Below are 16965 nucleotides of genomic sequence, written 5' to 3' on the forward strand. Positions count from 1 at the left end.
CTAACATACCGAACTCATTGATCATGGCATCTGAGAACTAAGGAGACTCGGTAATGTCAATCACCCCAAGCGCCTCTTTCAAGGAATTTTCCTTTGCTCGAGAAGTGTCATCCCTAGTCTCCCTCTCGACCCCCCTAGCTTGGGGCAGAGTGGCCTCACCCCATTTTGGTTTGGGAGCTTCGGCCAGAGCTCTCTCATCGACCTCCTTATATCAAGATGCATCAACTTCAGCACCTGCCAGTTTGGAAGCCTCTTGTATCATGACTCCGACCCGCACGAGGGCCACCAACTTGGATTTATCATCTTCTTCTTTAGATGCATCCCTTAGCCGATGGACTGAGTCCGAGGGTAGAGCGCCGGAGCTTCATATAGGCTTACACGCCTCCTCTTTGGTTTTCTCTTTTCCAAGTTTGGGGAACTCGGGACCTTTTTCTCTTCTTTTCACAATCCTGCTTCAGAGCATGGGACTTGAGAGGCACATTCTCATTACCAGATGGAGGCCTTATAGCAACATCTTTGGGGAGACCTACAAAAGAAAAACATAGTCAATAAGGATTCGATAGTGTAGGGAGAAAATCAAACACTATTGAATCAGAAAAGAATACTTACCATGATTACGGGCCTCCTATCGACCCTTCGACAATGAGCACCATACGCGCTCAAAATATAGTCTCTGTGACACGAGACCCTTGACCTATTCCTTCAGTTGAGGAACTGCATCCAGCATCCGAGACATGACTGCACCAAAAAAACATCGATAAGAAGGAAGAAAAGGAAAGAAACAATAAATAAAATCTTTAAGGAGAAGTTACACTTACGCTTCATGTTCCATTTCTCGGGAAATGGCATATCCTCAGCAGGGATCAAGTCCGAGTTCCTCACTCGAACAAATTAGCCCATCCAGCCTCGGTCCCGGTCCTCATCTATACTCGAAAACGGGGTCCTGTTGGCTTGGCGGGTAAGTTTGATTAATCCCCCTCGATAGAATCAGGGACTATATAGGCGCATAAGATGATCAAGGGTGAAGGCACACCCCTAGATTTTGTTTACGAAAAAACGAAGAAGAATCACTATCCTCTAGAAAGAGGGGTGAATCTGACCGAGGGTCACTTCATACCTTTTGCAGAAGGAAATAATGATCGGATCTAAGGGACCCAATGTAAAGGGGTAAGTGTAAATACTTAAAAACACCCTCCACATGGGTGGTAATTGAGTCCTTAGGCGAGGGCACCACCACTTGTTTATCCGCCCAGTTACAATCCTCTTTAACCTTGGAGAGGAGATCATCGGTGATGGTACATATATATCTCGATACCGGCTCACATCAACCCGGTACCAAGGAAATTTTTTTGATCTTGAAATTAGCACCGATCGGGCACCCTCCTGGAATGAACTCCTCAGGGAGTGGCTCTGCCGCAGTCCCATCACCGGCAAGCCGTGATGAAGAGGCTTTTTTTTCTATGGAACAGTCTTAGAATTTTTCGCCATTTTAAAGTAGAGATGAAGAAAAGGAGAAGGTTGCAAAAGGTTCAAGAAATCTGGGCACACAAGGTGGAAAGTGAAGAGATATTTTTAAGGAATAAGAGTTTAAGAAGCTTTTTGAACATAAAGTTTGAATGAATGAAATTTGGGATATTAATAGTTTGTTAATGATGATTCACAACCAGTAGTGGCCGACCAACACTGACACACATTTAATGCCTTGGAGACTGGACCAATGGGAAGTTTCAATGACCTTTTGTCGCTTACGTCATGATCTATCGGAGCGAAGTTCGGAAGTTCATATCATTTCTCGTCATCTTCTCTCCAAAAAATAAGGATACTATCTGTATACTATCGAAACCGAGTTCGTCCATTGTTTGACCAATCGAGGGTGAAACATGGCAGGTCAAACCTCCAACTCGGGTTATATCAAACCAAGGTGCAAAATTAGATCGTCGAGCCCATGAACCAAAGACCGAGCAAGATTGAGACCGAGCAAGATCGAAGGAAATTTACTAAGCCAAATAATGGAAAGTCAAAATATTTGCAATCGGTCGAGGATTACGGCAGAAATTGTGGCACGTATCAAGAAGAGGCCGATTAATTAGCGAATCATGAGAATTTTTTACCTTTTATAGAGTTGTATCAAGAGTAGGACGCCCCTACTATATAGGGGGAGGGGTCTGATCATTTGTAACACACATTGAAATACGCAATACAAAGCAATATACTGTTATTTCTAGCTCTTATCACCTCGTTATTCTGTTTTTACATCAGTAGAGGCATTTCTTGGTTCGAGGGTGATCGAACTCGAAGGCCAAGGCTTTTCAATTTGTGTGGTTTGCATTTATTTTGGCTTTGGCATCATCAATTTTAACATTAATATGTCTTCTTAATTTTTATCAAGTTATATCGCATATCCTTAAAATAGCATATAAATTCAATTGTTATCCATTTTTGAGGATAAACATATATAAAAGTAGAAAAAATATATGGAGTAATAGATAATTTAGTCTTTCGATTTTCAAATTTTATTATTAAAATTTGATTGAAAAAACCAAAGTCTTAATTCCCCATCCAAAACCAAACCGAATAATCAATAATCAATCAAAAACATTTAGCTCCCGTTTGGCCATAAAATTTGGGAGCTTTTTTCAATTTCTTTTTCAAGTATCTGTCTATTTGTAGACTTTAATTATTTTTTGGCAGTTTTAAAATAAAATTTTCAAATCACAAAACAACTCTAGAGTAGCTTTTGAAATTTTGAAGTTTTCTACTCACAAAGTTTCAAATTCTTTTCAAGGAAAATGCATGTCCAGACACAATTTTAACTTTCAAAAATTATTTTCATCTCATATTCAAAACTTATTTTTTCATTTTTCAATCAAATTTATGTCCAAACACTAGCTAAATATCTTTAACTAGATTTGACATTTTAGATTTATCCGAATTCTAAATGTCTATGTATAGCATCAAGAGGTCTAGAAAGACCCATTTTCACCTATTGAAGAAAGTGGAAATTAGACCGAAATTATTACCCTCTTACTTTACAACTACATGAGTTCACTGAATTTTTCATTTCTCAACGCCTGAAAGAATTTTATATCATCCTAAATCCAAATATAATATATATAATTTCTTATATAATTTTCAAAATTGTTTTATAACAACCCAACCGGTCGTTTTGCATTCTAGAACCATATTTCCCTAAATAAGACTCCCTGTACGCGCTTTTACTATTTTATGACTTGAGGGGATGGTTAGTTCAAGATTTGGAAGGGTTCGCGTTGAAATAGAAACATTTGGTTCCTTAAGGTTGGCTAAAAAGGCTAAGTTTCACTTTGGTCAACATTTTGAGTAAATGACCTCGGAATTTGGATTTAATAGTTCCAATAGGTTCGTATGATGATTTCGAACTTTGGCGTATGTTTGGATCGGGTTTTGGATGACCCGGGAGCATTTCGGCACCTTAGTGAAAGTTGGCTCTTTGAAGGTTTTGAATTTCTTTAAATTTGGTTTGAGTAGGTTTTGGTGATATCGAGGTCTAAACGGGATTCCGAGAATGGGAGTAGTTCCGTAATGTCATTTAATACATGCAAGCAAAATTTGGCGTCATTCCGAGTAGTTTAAGTACGTTTCGGCACATTGGGAGTAAAGTCAAGAACTTGAAGTTCATATTTTTGATTCAATTGGTTTAGGGTGTGATTTTTAGTTTTAATATTATTTTACGCATTTCGGGAGTTCGAGCAAGTCCGTATTATGTTTATGGACTTATTGGTGCATTTGGACGGGGTCCCGAGCGGCTCTGGTGTGTTTCGGACCACCCGGAGCAAAGTTTGAAAAACAGAACATTTCCAGTTGTGGTTTCCTTATAAGTGAATGCGGAAGGACCCTCACGTTCGCATAGAAGGATTTGGGGGACGGGGGCGGGGTGCATTTTGCCCTTCGCGTTCGCGGTTGGAGGGTTGTGTTCGCATAGAAGCCTGGGCCTGGGCCACCCCTATTTCTCTTCGCATTCGCGTGCCTAGCCTCGCATTCGCGTAGAGCCTTTTTGGGCTCCTCAGACCTTTGCCTTCGCGATCGCGTGTGCTTGGTTGCGATCGCATATAAGGATCCCTGGGCAGAAACAATTTAAAAATGGGACTTAGGCATTTTGAGCTCATGTATTTTATTTCTTGGGCAATTCTTGGAGCACTTAGAGAGGGGATTTTACCTAACACTTTGAGGTAAGTAATTTCTACACATAAATACATAGTTTATGGGTAGATTTAACATGTAAATTAGTGAAAATCATGGGTTTAAGTGAAAACTAGGTTTTTGATAAAAATGGGATTTAACCTCAAAATATATTATAGAATTTAGTAAAAATCATATATTTTAGTTCATGAGGCTGTGAGTAACAATTATCCTCAAAATTTTCGGAATCCGGGTACGTGGGCCCGGGGGTGAATTTTAGGAATTCTTCAAATAGGGTTGGAAAATCACTTTGATAGGATGAACTTTTGAATATGTATTGACTATTTTATATAACATTTGACTAGTTTTGAGTCGTTTGGCACCAAATTGAGGATTTAAGCACAATCTTGGACCAAAAAGTAGGCTTTGAGACGAGGTACGTCTCTTTTCTAACCTTGTAAGAGGGAATTTACCCCATATGTGAATTAATTTAATATGTGCTTCTAATTGGGAGGCTACGTATGCACGAGGTGACGAGAGTCCGTACGTAGCTACTAATTATGCTTATGTTCGGGTAGTCTAGGACCCATACCATGTTATATTTACTATGTTCGCACCCTACTTGTTAATTTAATTGCTTAAATCATATTGGAACTTGATAAAGGAATCATAAAAGGTTAAATTTCGTTTACTTGAGTTTTGGATGGGTCACTTGACTGTTACTGAGAATTGGTGTTTCTTTGAACATTAGCCTCTTAATAAATCTTGAATCGGCTATTTATAAAGTACTTTCTCTTCTTGTGCAGTGGGCCGAATGCCTCAGTAGTAGATAGATGCATCGATGGTTCGTATCATTCAACCCTAGGCAGTGCATAGTTTAAATATTTTTATGATTGGAGTAGGCCGTACGACCTCGGTATAATTTGTGCGTAATAAATTCTTGGAGCCCAATTATAATTGTTATTTCTTCATTGGCTTAAGAATTAAATAGTTAAGTGATAGAAATTAATATGGGATTTACTATTAGCAAAAGAATTGTTTATTATTTCCTATTAATGAGTTTTCATCTATATTTATGTAATCCATGCTTAATTATAATTTCGATATTTTATTATTAGCCCATAGTAAGTGTCAAAGTCAATCCGTCGTCACTACTTCTTCGATGTTAGACTGGATACTTACTGGATACATATTGTGTATGTACTCACGCTACACTTCTGCACTAAATGTGCAGGATCTAAGGCAGGTGCATCTGGATATTAGTCTAGCGCGCATCCTTGCTGCCCTCCTGAGCCGTTATACAGCAGCCGAAGTCTTTCTTTTGCTTGTATTTTCTGATTATTTTCACTTCAGATAGTACTGTAGTATTCTTTTGTATATTCTACTAGTAGCTCATACACTTGTGACACAAGGTCTCGGAGATTTATGCTAGTAGACACTTCATGGTTTTGGGTTATTTTATTTATCTCACTTGCCTTAAAAAATTTGATCTCTCATTTTTATTAAATTCTTACTTACTATTTATGCACAAACTAAAAATTAACTATTTCAAATTTTTAAAAGAAATGATCAAAGAGTTAGTTCACTATTGGCTTTCCCAGCGGTAATTTAGGGTGCCATCACGGCCTTTAGAAGAAATTAGATCGTGACAACATGGTATCAGAGCACTAGGTTCATGTAGGTCTCACAAGTTATGAGCAGGCCTAATAGAGTCTTGCGGATCAGTGCGGAGACGTTTTTACTTATCTTCGAGAGGCTATAGAGTGTTAGGAACTACTCTTTCTTCATCTCCTATCGGTGCAGTTGATGTAATACTATGTGTCTTTCTCTTATTATCTCACAGATGGTGAGAACATGCACAGCGGATGTTCCAGACCCGGAAGGAGCTGCTCCCCCTATTGCTAGATGCTGAGGTAGAGGCTGGGAGAGGGTACCAGCCCGAGGTAGTAGGCGAGGACGTCCTATAGTTGCCCAGGATATACCACTAGTGGGTCCAGTAGAGGATCCTATTATTGAGAAGCAGGGCGAGGTGCGTGCAGCAGAGCCATCCCCGGTAGATTTCATGTCAGCACCGAGCTTTTAGGAGGTTATGGGTCGTATGCTACGGTTCGTGGATACTATGACCCACGTTGGTTTGTTTCTAGCTGACCCATCCACATCTTAGACGGGAGGGGGAGCACAGACCCCTATTGCTCAGGATCCTGGGCATGCAACTGTTGTATATTAGACTTTGAGCACACTACCCATGGGTAGGACCTAGCTAGCAGCAGTAATCGTACTTGAGCTTAGACCAACTACGGTTGATGAGCCGTAGAAGCTATTGGATAGATGGACTAGGCTACTCCCTCCTAGTTTCGGGGGTGAGCGACATGAGGATCCCCAGGACTTCATTGATCGGTGCAGGGACAGACTACACAATATGAGGATATTAGAGTCCCATGGGGTAGATTTCACTACTTTCCAGCTGGAGGCAGGTATATAGGTATATTAGAGTCCCATCAGTTTACACGCCTTTTCTTAGATAGGTATATTCCACCCTCCCAGAGGGAAGAGTTGCGGTTTCCATTTGAGCAACTCCAGTAGGGTCAGATGCTAGTGACCGATTATGAGGCAAGATTCTCTGAGTTGTCTCGCCATGTACTAATCATACTTCCTACTGACGCGGACAGAGTACGGAGGTTTGTTGTGGGGTTGTAGTCTGGTATTCGGGCCACTATAGCCATAATGATTGAGATAGGGAGTTCTTACCAACTAGTAGTAGAGATAGCTTAGAGGATTGAGGGTTACTATCAGCTAGGTAGAGATAAGATGCAGCGGGACAAGCGGTTCCGTTATTCTAGAGAGTTTAGAGGTGCCCCGGCTGGGGGCAAAGGTCAGTTTGGGAGAGGTCAGCCTAGCAGGCCCACATATCCAGCATCGCCGCCTCCTCGGGGTGCTCCAATGCGACCCTATTTCAGTGCCATGCCACAGAGTTCTTACCGCCCAACATCTATTCAGGGTTCTTCCAGTGGGTATTCAGGCTATCAGGGTTAGTCTTTATCTCAGCAGATCACCGTACCGAGAGGTTGTTTTGAGTGTGGAGATCTCAGTCATGTGCGGAGGCTCTGCCCTACGCTTCAGGGAAAGGCAGTACAGCAGGGACAACAGCCAATGATTACAACACCGACCGTCCGACCACCTAGAGGCGGAGGGCAGGCGGGTAGTGGTTGTCCTGGAGGTAGAGACCAGGCAGGTGGAGGCCAGCCAGCTACAGCCCAACCAAGTAGGGGCCAGCCAGTTAGCACTCCAGCTAGGTTCTATGTTTTTTTGTCCAGACTAGATGCAGTGGCCTCAGATGCCGTGATCACATATATTATTTTTGTCTGTGGTAGGGATGCTTCGTTATTATTTGATCCAAGGTCTACCTATTCATATGTGTCTTCTCTATTTGCTCATTTCTTAGATGTTCCTCGTGAGTCCTTAGGCACTCATGTTATGTGCCCACTCCCGTGGGCAATTCTGTTGTTCTGGATCAGATTTATTGTTTTGTGTAGTCACATTCTCTGGTTATAAGACTATAGCAGATCTTCTATTATTTGATATGACTGACTTTGAGGTTATCTTGTGCATGGACTGGTTAACTCCATATAACGCTATCCTTCATTCCCATGCCAATATTGTTACCTTGGCGATGCTAGAGTTGTCTAGATTAGAGTAGAAGGGTTCGTCTATTAGTGCATCTAGTCAAGTTATATCTTTTCTGAAGGCTCGAATTGTAACAACCTGACCGATTATTTTTAGCTTTGGCCCATTCTTTGGCGGTTTGAGGCCATAAATAGCTTCACCTCAGGTATTATGACTTGTGCGCATCGTCAGAATTGAATTCCGGGAAGTTCGAAGTTGATTTGGAAAGAAAATTCTCATTTTAGAAGCTTTAAATTGAAAGAATTTGCTAAGATCGAATTTTTGAGTAAACGACCTCGGAATCAGGATTTGAGGGTTCTAGCAGGTTCGTATGATGATTCAGACTTGGTCGTATATTTGGATCGGGTTTTGGATGACCCGGGAGCGATTTGGTACCTATTGTGGAAGTTAGCATTTTGGGAGAAATTTCATAAGTTTGGGTTGAAGTGCATTTCAGTGTTAGCAATGTCTGTTTGGGATTCCGAGTCTGGGAATAGCTCCGTATGGTGATTCTGGGGTTGGAAGCGCGATCGGAAGTGAATTCGGAGGTCTGTAGGTCATTTTGAAGTCATTTGGCTAAAGATAGAAATTTGAAGGTTTTGGAGAAGTTTGACCGGAAGTGGACTTTTTGATATCAGGGTCGGATTCCGATTCCGAAAGTTGGAGTAGGTCTGTAATGTCAAATATGACTTGTGTGCAAAATTTGGGGTCAATCGGACGTGATTTGATAGGTTTAAACATCAAAAGTTGAAGTTTGAAATTCTAAAGTCCATAAAGCTTGGATTGGATGTCGATTCATGATTTTAGCGTTGTTTGATATGATTTGAGGCCTCGAGCAAGTGTGTAACGTGTTTTGGGACTGGTTGGTATGATTGGTTGGGGTCCCGGGGGCCTCGGGTAGATCCCGGGTGGTTAATGGATCAAATTCGGATTTTGAAGAAGGGCTGAGATTGCTGGTTGCTGGTGTAACTGTACCTGTGAGTCTAGGATCGCAGGTGTGGAGCCATAGAAGTGGCCCTAGGGTCGTAGATGCAGTGTGACGGAAGAGAGCTGGGACCGCGGATGCGGGACCGCATCTGCGGAAGAAGAAGCGCAGAAGTGAAAATGGGGAGGCCTGGAAAGGGCCGCAGATGCGATAGTATGTACGCACCTGCAGAACCGCAGAAGCGGTCATTTAACCGAAGGTGCGGAAAGTGTTGAGGCAGTGAGGGTGTTAAAATCGGGGGTTTTGGCCATTTTACTCTTGTTGGGGCGATTATTGGAGAGCTTCAAGAGGAGATTCACTTCATCAACGATGAGGTAAGCTAACCCCACCTATCTTGAGTTAAATATATTGATTTTATACGGATTTGAGCATGAAATTTGTAGAAAACTTGGGGGTTGAGGGAAAACCTAGAAAATTGATATTCTTGGAATTTGACCACGATTTTGGGTATGAAATTTTGAGAAAATTATATATTTGAGTTCGTGAGGCTATGGGTAAACTTATTCTTCGAAAATTTTGGAAATCCGGGCATGTGGGCCCGAGGGCGTTTTCGTCAACTTTTCGATCGGGGTTAGGAATTGTTATAAATTGGATTGTAATGAATAATTGAGTATATATTAATGGATTGGTATCATTATTGGCTAGTTTTGGAGCATTATGCATCGATTCAAGTCTTCGGAAGGGCGTGGAATGCCGGTTATGGATCTTTAAAGCGAGGTGAGTCTCCTTTCTAACCTTGTAAGAGGGAATTGTCCCCATAGGTGAGTTAATTGATTATGTGCTCCTATTTGTGGGGGCTACGTATGCACGAGGTGATGAGAGTCCGTGCGTAGCTACTATTATGCTATTGTCCAGGTAGTCTAGGACCCAAAAGCATGCTATGCTTGGATTTATTATAAACTTATTGACAGCTTGAATTGCTTAAATCACATCGAATTAGTAAACAAATTTCTAAAAGGATTAAACTTCATTTTCTTAAATTGTTAAAAGAGAATTGGCTTTTATTTGGATAAATGTTCCCCAATAAATTCTTAATTGGCTGTTTGAGCATGTATTTCTATGTGTACCTGCGTCGCATGTAGGATTTGCGAGCAGGGTGTTTGTTTATTTTATGTTGACCGCATTGCAGGATATTTCGCGAGCGGGGTAATAGATGCATCTATGGTTCCTGTCGTTCAACCCTCGGTAGTGCATAGTTTAAATATTGTTGGATCGGGCCGTACGACCTCGGCATGAGATGCGCATGCTCGTATTGCTTGCCTGAGAATGTTATGCGATAATATTTTCCTTCCTTGGCCAAATGTAGTTGATAAGCATAATGAAAAGTAAACTTTGGAAATCCACACTTATTTGAGATGTTTTTTACCTGCTATCTGGTTTTATGAGTTTATAATTGTTTCATAAAAATCCATGATTTCCTCACATTTTCATTATATTGTTATCAGACCACTAGTAAGTGTCAAAGTCGGCCTCTCGTCTCTACTTCTTCGAGATTAGATGGGATACTCATTGAGTACACGTTGTTTTTGTAATCACACTACACTTCTGTGCATTTTTGTTGCACATGCATATGTATCTCTAGTGGCCTACTGGGTGTAGCAGCATGGTTGATACGGAGACTTAGGTGAGCTGCACTTCTCGAGGCGACCCGCAGCCAGCAGAGTCTCTTTCACTTATCTATTTTTATTTCCTGTCCAATATTGTATTCCGGACGGTTGTTGCATTTTATTTCCTTCTTAGTAGATGCTCATGCACTTGTGACACCAGGTTCTGGGATGATTATTGGGTATCTAGTTTTTACTTCCAAACATTCTTTTATTTACATTGTAAAGATTATCTGTTACTAGTAAAATGGAAGGAAAATCTTAGTTTTAAAAATTGTTAAAATGAGAACCTAATAAAGTAATTTGGTTGGCTTGCCTGACAGTAGTGTCCGTTGCCATCACGATCCTTGGCGGATTTTGGGTCGTGACACGAATGGTCGAGAAAGGTTGTTTGGCGTATCTAGCTTATGTTCATGACACAACTGCAGAGGCTCTGGCGATTGACTCAGTATCCATAGTCCGGGATTTCTCTGATGTGTTTCTTTCTGATCTTCCAGGCATGCCACCAGATTGTGATATCGATTTTTGTATTGGCTTGGCTCCAGGTACCCAGCCCGTATATATCCCACAGTACCGCATGGCTCTAAAAGAGTTGAAGGAGTTGAAAGAATAGCTTGAGGAGTTGTTAGCAAAGGGGTTCATCAGACCAAGTGTGTCACTTTGGAGTGCACCAGTGTTATTTGTGAAGAAGAAGGATGGGACTATACGGATGTGCATTGATTACCGCCAGTTGAACAAAGTTACCATTAATAACAAGTACCTGTTGTCACGTATTTATAATTTGTTGACCAGTTGCAGGGTGTTAAGGTGTTCTCTAAGATCGACTTGAGATCGGGGTACCATCAGTTGAAGATTCGTGGCTCAGATGTTCCAAAGACTGCTTTCTGGACTAGATATGGCCATTATAAGTTTCTAGTGATGTCCTTCGGCTTGACTAACGCCCCAGCAATGTTTATGGATTTGATGAACTGGGTATTCAGGCTATATATTGATTCATTTTTCATTGTCTTCATTGATGACATTTTGATCTACTCTCGTAGCATGGAGGAGCTCGAGCAGCATTTGAGAGTGGTGCTTCAGACCTTGCGGGAATAGAAGCTATATGCTAAGTTCTGTAGCATTCTTGGGGCATATTGTATCAAGCGAGGGTATTAAGGTAGATCCCAAGAAGATTGAGGCAGTTTAGAGTTGGATATCGTCCTACTATGGCGACTAAGATCAGGAGCTTCTTGGGGTTAGCAGGTTATTATCGCCGGTTTGTGGAGGGCTTCTCATCTATTGTAGCACCTTTGACTAGATTGACTCAGATAGGTGCTCCATTCCGTTGGTCCAATGATTTTGAGGCGAGCTTTCAGAAGCTCAAAACAGCATTGACTACGACATTGGTTCTAGTGTTGCCTTCCGGTTAGGGGATGTATATTATGTATTGCAACACTTCACGCATAGGTTTGGGTTATGTTCTGATGTAGGAACGTCGAGTTATTGCATATGCTTCATGTCAGTTGAAGCCCCATGAGAAGCATTACCCTATACATGATTTGGAGTTGGCCGCGATTGTTCATGCTCTTAAGATCTAGAGGCATTATCTTTATGGGGTGTCTTTTGAGGTTTATCGTAGCTTGCAGTATTTGTTCAAGAAAAGGGATCTCAATTTGAGGCAGCATAGATGGCTTGAGTTACTGAAGGATTATGATATTACCATTCTTTATCATTTCTAGAAAAACGAATGTAGTTGCGGATGCCTTGAGCAGAAAGGCGTAGAGTATGAGTAGCTTAGCATTCATTTTAGCAGAGGAGAAGCCATTAGTTTTGGACTTCAGTCCTCGGCTAACAGACTTGTGAGGTTGGACATTTCAGAGCCCAGCTGAGTTATAACATGCATCATTGTCCAGATTTCACTATTAGACCAGATCAAGGCTCAACAGTTTGATGATCTGCACTTATTGGTTCTTAGAGGGACGGTACTACATGGTGGTGCCAAGGAGGTTACTATCGGTGAGCATGGTGTTCTGTGACTCTAGGGTCGTCTATGTGTTCCTAATGTTAATGGTTTAAGGGAGAGGATTCTAGAGGAGGCATACAGTTCTTAGTATTCCATTCATCCAGGTGTTACGAAGATATATCGCGACCTGAGGCAGCATTATTGGAGGCGACGGATGAAGAAGGACATAGTTGAGTGTGTTGCGAGGTGTCTAAATTCCCAGCAGGTTAAGTATGAGCACTAGAGGCCATGTGGCCTACTCCAACAGATGACTATACCTGAGTGGAAGTGGGAACGCATTACTATGGACTTAGTAGTTGGGTTGTCGTGGACCTTGCGAAAGTTTGATGCAGTTTGGGTCATTGTCGACAGGCTGACCAAGTCAGCACACTTTATTCCGGTTGTGACTACGTATACTTCATAGAGGTTGGCCCAAATTTATATTCAGGAGATAGTTTGTTTGCATAGCGTGCCTGTTTCAATCATATCAGATAGAGGCCCTCAGTTCACTTTGCATTTCTAGAGAGCAATACAAAGTGAGTCTCGCGTAGAGCTCACCAAAACATTTCATTCACAGACCGACGGGCAGTCGGAGTGGACAGTTCAGATCTTGGAGGACATGCTCAGGGTATGTGTGATTGACTTTGGAGGGCAATAGGATCGACTCTTGCCTCTGGCCGAGTTTGCTTACAACAACAATTATCAGTCCAGCATCGATATGGCTCCATTTGAGGCTTTATATGGTCGGTGATGTCGTTCTCTCATTAGGTGGTTTGAGCCCGGCGAGGCTAAGTTATATGGTACTGATTTGGTGAATGACGCCTTGGAAAAGTTAAAGGTGCTTGATTTATCATTTATGGGGGCGAGAAGGTTCTCTTGAAAGTCTTGCCGATGAAGGGGATCATGAGGTTCGGGAAGAAGGGCAAGTTGAGCCCAAGGTTTATAGTCCCATTTGTGATGTTAAGACGAGTTGTGGAGGTTGCTTATGAGCTTGCTTTGCCTCCCAGTCTATCAGGAGTTCATCCAATTTTCCACGTGTCTATGCTCCGGAGGTATATGCCGACTTGTCGCATATGTTGGACTTCAGCACAGTTTAGCTAGATGAGAGCCTAGGTTATGAGGAGGAGCTAGTTGCCATTGTTCATAGGCAAGGTCGCCAATGGAGGTCCAAGAAGATTTATGTGGTAAAAGTTCAGTGGTACGGCCAACCAGTCGAGGAGGCAACTTGGGAGGCCGAGGAGGACATTCGGAGCAGATATCCACATTTATTCAACACTCAAGGTATGATTCTAGACCCGTTCGAGGATGAAAGTTTGTTTAAGAGGTGGAGAATGTAACGACCCAACCCATCATTTTGCTTCCTAGAACCCTGTTCTCCTTAATAAGATTCCCCGTATGTGTTTTTACTATTTTATGACTTGCAGGGATGGTTGGCTTGGGATTTGGAAGGTTTCAGATTGAAATCGGACACTTGGTTCCTTAAGGTTGGCTAAGTATGAATGTGCACAGCATCACTCTTCGTGCTTTATCACTCTTTCCTCACCCAAACAGTTGTAGCAACAACATCCCGGCAAGGAAATCAACAATAAGAATAAATACATCCCAACAAGGAAATCAACAATAGAAATAAATACGTCCCCGCAAGGGAATCAGCTATAACCAATCTTGTTCCAACAATTAACTTCACACAATGAACCTCAACTGGAGCCAATACTCAACAATGGACAAATACCAAGAAAATGATCACAAGTCTTACTCAACATGGATAATCATCAATTTAGGCATTGATAGTACTTAATAAGAATCACAACATTTACAGTATAAGACTCACGAGCATGCTTAACACCAATGTATAGATACTCGTCACCATACCTATACGTCGTACACAACATTAGCACATAGAAAATAAGACACAACACTTATTCCCTCAAGCTAAGGTTAGACCAAACACTTACCTTGATTCAACGGCCACGAATCAAGCCTCATCTATCGCTTTCCCTCTAGATTTCACCTCTAATTCACTTGTATCTAGTCATAATTAGCTTAATAACATCAATAAATGCTAAAGAACTCACACCTAATGCTTAATTATAGTTTTCCCAACATTTTCCCCAAAAACCTAAAAATCGACCTCAGGCCCGCTTGGTCAAAACTCGAAGTTTGGACCAAAACCCCATTACAGATTCACCCCCAAGCCCGGAAATGCAATTGGTTTTGGAATCCGACCTCAATTGAGGTCTAAATCCCCAAATTTTGAAATTCCCAATTTTCACCCAAAAACACCCAAATTCCCAAAAAATCCCTAGATTTTGTGATGAAATATTGTAAAAAGATGAAGTAGATTGAAAGAAATGAGTTAAAATTTGTTTACCTATGATTTGGGGAAGAACCTTTCTTTGGAAAATCGCCTAAGAGAGCTTAGGGTTTGAGAGAGTTTGAAAAACGAATAAAATCCTGTCTAAGTTAGAATTTACCCAGGCGCAGTTATCGCATTTGCGATGATAGGTTCGCAAACGTGGCCCAGGCTTCGCAAATGCGAAGGTAGGCCTGCCTTGCTCTCTTTGCAAATGCGAACATTGTTCACAATTGCGGCTACTATGTGTCGCGCCCCATTTTTACATCGCAGAGTCAGAGTTTCGACATTCATTGCGAACAACTCGTTTCCTTTTGGGTATTTCAAGAGTCGCCACCTAACGAATTAAAGTGCGTTAGGTCACCTAGAGCAATTAACTAATGTAACCAGTTTGCATTACCAGAGATTAGAGTAAGGGCTCGAAATAACCTTGAGGGGAAGGTGTTAGGCACCCCTCGCGGTCCACAACGGTGGGTCCCGGCCAAATTTAGTAATGTAAATTAGTCATTTAACAGGTAAGCAGTCTAAGCACATATTTGCAAATAAGGGAAGTTTATGCAGTCTAAGCACATATATATAATCAAGGAAGTTTGGACAGTCTAAGCAGACATACGTAAATTAAGGAAGGGAAGTCCTAAGTTGGTTAGCCTATAGGATCACATCTGCACAATACCTGGTAAGCCTTCCTCAAATAGAGGGGTTACACATGGCATTGGCGCACAGGTCATCATATCATTTTCCTACCCATTACCCTCCCCGTATTGGTTATATAAGCGAGTTTAATTAACAAACTCTAAACCTGCTTTACCCGTCCTTTCCTTGTGGTCCCTGAGGTGTTTAGGACCTCTATACTTAGGTAGTTCTAGACACTCCTAAGGTATTTAAAAGGTAAAATCTAAGCGGCAATAAAGAACATATAGAACTATCAAATAGAGAAGCAATTAAGGGGCTCATGTTTATCTCCACAACAAACAAATAAGTAGCATGTCTCAAACAGCTGATTTCAAAGAATTTCAGAAGACCCTAGAACGTGATATCTAGATGAGTGTCACAGAATATGCAGCATTGTTTTAAAAGCGAGGTGATATAACCTAATCAATTGCCTACTAATTTAGAAACCTGTTAGACATGGGCAGTTTCACACATAGCAGAACATAATATCACAGTTTCAGACCATTAATTACCTAAGGCTTTCCTAGGCATGGGCTATGTGCGATCATAATTCTAAGAACTAATTAAAACAACTTAAGGTTATTCAGCCCTATAGGCATGATGATCTAGGTGATTAATGTTACAAAACTGATTTCATGCATGTTTATACTAGAACATGATATCTATGTGTTGGACTGGTTGAAAACTTTTTTATAGACAGTTATTTATTTAAGCAACGTAGATACGATTTAGAACAAATACAAACAGATTCCTAAGGCAAGATTTCTAATGCACAGAGAGAGATGATCATTTTATTAAGCATAATTATAGTAATGAATTAATGACGGGATTTCCAGGTGGTAGCAACTTATGCAGAATCAGAAAAGAAATGATTAACTTATAACATATTTTCTAATGTGCAAAAGTAATAAACGTGAGCATCCTAAGGCAGGATTTCTAATGCAAATAACATAGACCTATGACATGCTTCTAATGGAAGTAATATATCATATAGACCTAAAGCATGATTTCTATCATAATATAAACCCAAAGCAGGGAAAATATATATATATATATATATGAACCTAAGAGCATGATTTCTACTGCAGATCAACCTATATAAACCTAAAAGCATGCGTTTTACCCACTTTCTCCACAAAAATCATATAGGAACCCTCCCCTTTTTACTAATCACCCCAATATCTATTTACAAAGAATATTATTACAGACCATGATCAAATGAATTGCATAAATAAACGAAGCTATACTATAGGGGGCCTGAATTAAGCCCAAAGTAAACCTAAGAATGCCAGGCCTTCAACATAATCTCATATGCAAAAGATATCACAGCCAATAGTGTGTCTTAGTGTGTCAGAGTTCCCTAAGGACCTCAAGGATCCAAGGCAGTGCTCACACCAAGACCTTTCTCAAATAGAGATTCGTTATGTGCAGTGTAGAAAGGTCAGCCCTAGTGTGCCAAAGTTTAGAGGGATCTCAAGGATCCCTAAGCAGTACACACACCAGAGGGCAGAACCTAATAGTCTAAGAGTGAAGTGAGAGTGCTTGACAA

Source organism: Nicotiana sylvestris, chromosome 8 (genome assembly GCF_000393655.2).
Source record: "Nicotiana sylvestris chromosome 8, ASM39365v2, whole genome shotgun sequence".
NCBI lineage: Eukaryota > Viridiplantae > Streptophyta > Magnoliopsida > Solanales > Solanaceae > Nicotiana > Nicotiana sylvestris.